The sequence below is a fragment of the Trachymyrmex septentrionalis genome, unplaced genomic scaffold, assembly GCF_001594115.1.
Source record: "Trachymyrmex septentrionalis isolate Tsep2-gDNA-1 unplaced genomic scaffold, Tsep1.0 scaffold20, whole genome shotgun sequence".
NCBI lineage: Eukaryota > Metazoa > Arthropoda > Insecta > Hymenoptera > Formicidae > Trachymyrmex > Trachymyrmex septentrionalis.
Genome location: NW_017305180.1, coordinates 3,776,325 through 3,780,646, shown reverse-complemented (window position 1 = coordinate 3,780,646; position 4,322 = coordinate 3,776,325). Strand labels below are relative to the sequence as shown.

General features: G+C 38.2%; 1 protein-coding gene across 1 annotated transcript in view; it reads left to right on the top strand.

Annotated features, from left to right (window-relative positions):
- The window catches only part of LOC108747670 (probable serine/threonine-protein kinase yakA), a 381,535-nt gene that overhangs the window by 17,055 nt on the left and 360,158 nt on the right, over positions 1–4,322 (top strand). The window lies entirely within an intron of this gene.

Genomic DNA, 4,322 nt, shown 5'->3' with positions numbered 1-4,322 from the left:
TTTTTTTTTTATTTTACTCTCGGTCTCGCGCACAAAGGGCGCCCTATCGAATGAACGAGCGTGCTCATGCATACACGCACACAACTATCCGCGTGCAGAATTGCATGTGCCCGCTCGTACGATCCGGGTAATCAGGTGCAATCTATCGGAAATGTTAAAAATCATTTTTTCTACCTCACCACTCTTTGTCCTCTTCTCTTTTCTCTCTCTCTCTCTCTCATCTCCGGCGTTGTGTACGAGTGTCTCTCCATTTATGTAACTTTCTCTCTCGTTCCCTCTCTATGCATACGCTCATCCTCTGTCGATCGAATCGTTGCTTCTCGCTTGGTATACCGTCGACGAATTTGTCCAATCGACCGCAATCACGTATCCAACCGGTGCATTATAATGGTAATGTTATAAATGAACCGCCCAACCAAGTAAAAGCTCGCAATACCAAAACCACATCTCTGGTTAATATCTGGCATGTGGCTATTTTCAAATTGAAACGAGATCTATTTTTTTTATTTTAAATTTTTATTTTGCGCTTTATGAAAATGCTGTGTGTGTGTGTGTGTGTGTGTGTGTGTGTGTGTGTGTGTGTGTGTGTGTTTATGTATAATATAAATATACACTCTTATATTAGGAAGAATTAAATAATGGTTTGATAAATTTATTGAATTCTTAATTAATTTTCCGATATGTTCAATATTGAAATTTAAAGTGTTTTGTGAAAGATTCAACATTAAACGTGCAAATCATATAATATTCATAACATCTTATTTTAATTAATTTAGTTTTTTTTACTACAGTGTGTTTACACGTGTGTGTGTAAAAACTCACTTTGGGTTTATTAGACTTTGAAAGTTGTGAAACAAGAGGGCATTAAATATTTATCGAATAACAGAAATAGAATAGAGAAACGCAAACATTCCAAGGTTGTTTAACATGATATGCCGTCTCTCGCGAATCGTTAATATTCTAATTTAATTTTCATGCAGTTTCTGCTGCAATTTTTAACGATACTCGAAATTGGTTTCTCGAAAGTGTCAAATGCGAAATGCTTATTAAGGTCCCACGTAACTTAATACGTGCAAAGTGTCAATTCATACATTGAACGTGCTATAATTGAACGTCCATGCTTCCTGCGCGCTCACATTCGGTGCACGTGCTCTCACATGCATGCGATAGATACGCAACGAATGTTTTGCGTGCGTCGGTCGAAGTACTGTATAAAAAGGCAGATTAATTAGAGATTCAGAGCTTTGTTTTGCACCGTCAGATTTCGAGTCATTGTCGGATAATGAGAACGACCTTTGAAGGGTACGAGGAGCTAGTAGAGACAACGACGAGGACGAGGTCGAAATGTCTGTGTGAGATATTGATTCGGTCGGCCTTCTTTCCTGCGGTAGTCACGTGAAAGAAGAAGTGGACGAAGCTCGAAGCCGCATTCGTGCACGTATATCGATTCGATCGGCAGAATGAGAGAAAGAAAAAGAATGAGAGAGACAGAGGCTCTCGAGCACGCGAGAGAAGTCACGAGAGAAAGAGAAATATCTGAACGTTAGTTGTGCCTGCCAGCTCTGCGTAATAATTATTGAGAAAACTAAGCCTCTCTCGTTTTTCCCGATCAAAATTTTACGTCGGCGCCGCGGCGATATTGCCAATACGATACGTTCTGTATCAATAACAAGCACGATCTGATTCAGCAGTGACACATTGATTCTTATTTGAACGATATATTTTCTTCGGCGAAGCAATTTTTGCCCGAGTAATTTAATACTATGATGTTAATATGTTAAATGTATAGTTTTATCTGCCATATTTTTTTCCTAACAAGCATACATATAATTTTTTTCCAAATATAGTATTGTGTATATATTATTGTATTAATGTTCAACGTTAATATATATATATATTTTTTAATATGTTTTAAATTTAATTTTTTTAAGTTCGATTTAAAGACAATATCTATTAACTTATAAAATAGAATATCGATTTTCCCCTTTTACTTTGTAATAAAAATATATGAAATAATCATGAAAAATATACTAACGTATGAGAACTGTAAGTAAACTGATTCGTTTATTAAATGATGTATTAAAATTATGAATATAAAATTCCAGATTAATAAAAACTGTCTGTACATGAAAATTGAAATATTTCAAATGTCGCACACACGTAAAGTATAATAAGCGAACGAACAAATAAATCCAATAAATTTATGAAAAGAATCTGCCTGGATAAAGATAAAAGCTGAAGAATTGACACATCTCTTTTATATAGATGTGACAATTTATTATATATTTCACGTATAAACTTATTCGTAACATTTTTTAAAATCTGCTTTCTGAAACATTCTGTGCGTTGATTCTAACAGCTGTTGATTTCAGTGAAATTTATCGGATTATCGTAATCACGCGCTTTTATTTTTTATCTATCATGACATACGTTCAAATTCGTTAACGATTAGATAAAAGTTGTTAAATATCTAGAAGAAAGCAATGGAACCATCAGTACGATAAAAAGTGTATTCATTTTCTAACTGTAGATACAAGACTTCTAGTTTCTTTATGACATTTCATGTTATTGCGTCACGGCGAGAGATATGTTTCCTATTTAATGTATTCCTGTTTTTTGACGGTTTTTTTCATTTTTATTCTTCAAAATAATAAACAGAATGCTTTTTCACGAGGCTCTCCTGCTAAACTTTTTCAAAGGAAATTTTGTTTTTAAATCAAAAAGGATCTGCTCTATGAAAATTAAGATATAGAGTTAACATCGATGATCAATACCATTTTTTTTTTATTTGGAAAAATAATTAACTACTATTCAAATACTCTTTAATATTATTAATACTATTAAATTTGATATCAATTGGTTCTCACACGAAGAGATTCTGGTATACGTGCGAATTTACGAAAGTATATGTGTTTCAAGTATCATAATTATCGTATTTGACACTCGGTGATAGCGAGACTTCGCGGAGCTTTCCCGTAGCATTATATTCAGCGGGTCTCAGCGAACTCGCGGAATCTCGGTGAAAACGAACGATCGCGCACGAAACGTTTTTCTTTGCCGGCGAGACGCGGCCGTGTTCGCCAGTGTGTGTCTGTCTGTGTGTGTGTGTGTGTGTGTGCGTGCGTGCGTGCGTGCGTGCGTGCGTGCGTGCGTGCGTGCGTGCGTGCGTGCGTGCGTGCGTGCGTGCGTGCGTGCGTGCGTGCGTGCGTGCGTGCGTGCGTGCGTGCGTGCGTGCGTGCGTGCGTGCGTGCGTGCGTGCGTGCGTGTGTGTGTGTGTGTGTGTACGTCGGACGTCCATACATACGCTGCTATAACTCGCGCCAGGTAACATGAGAAACGGCGACTCGAGCCCGCTTTTCGTAAGCGGCTTACTTGCGCGACGGAAAATTGTACTACAGTCCTGGCCGCGTGCGTGCCTTTTTCTTCGCCTTAACTGTCTCTACGTCGTCGCACATAAAATACACGACCGCCCCCTGGTCTCTCCTTTCACCCCCCGGAACGTTCCGCGCCCCGGATGTTTATGCTGCATGTAAGCAAACACAGTTTTTCTCCGGCTAATGTACGCAGCAGATCGCGAAGAGTTATAGCACGTTGTGAGTTTTCGCAACTAGAAATTATTAAATGATACGTGTTTTTTTTTTTTCTTTTTCACACCTCTCCCGATGTGCGACCGCTATTTACTCGCAATCAGTCGATTAGGGTTTACCTACAACTTGCATCGATAATATTTTTGGCATTGGATATATTTTTACCATCCATAATTCAGTTGAATTAACCACCTGTTCATATTTGAATTATTCATACGTCTCATTCGTATCGTAAATTACAATATATTTGCAAAGATGTGTAGACGTTTGAACATTTCTTGCCTCGATTGAGCATCGATGCTGCGGACTTAATATTTTGTATACGTATAATACAGGGTGACAAAAGAGTTTGGTGGTAAAATTTGGTGTCTGTGAAATTATTAAAGTAAACTTTAGTTCACCGCTCTGATGGAAATCCTGTGGTGCGGAATCTTTTTGGTATTTAATAAGATACAACAACTGACACTCCAAACTGCAAAGTTTGCTTTTTTGTAAATATATATTTACTAGCGATTTGATGAACGTAAAACTTTGTGGCTTGAGACTTTTTCTCGCCACCTTGTAGATTCGCGGGCTGCGGGGAGTTACCTACGTTTCGAGTTCTGCATATATTCAAATCGAACAGATTCTTGGGCGTGCGACTCGCATTTCATCTGCGTATATACCGACGAAGGGAGGGGGGGGGAGGGGGGGGAACAAGAGCGCTATCCGTCAATATTTTCAATGGATTTCAGT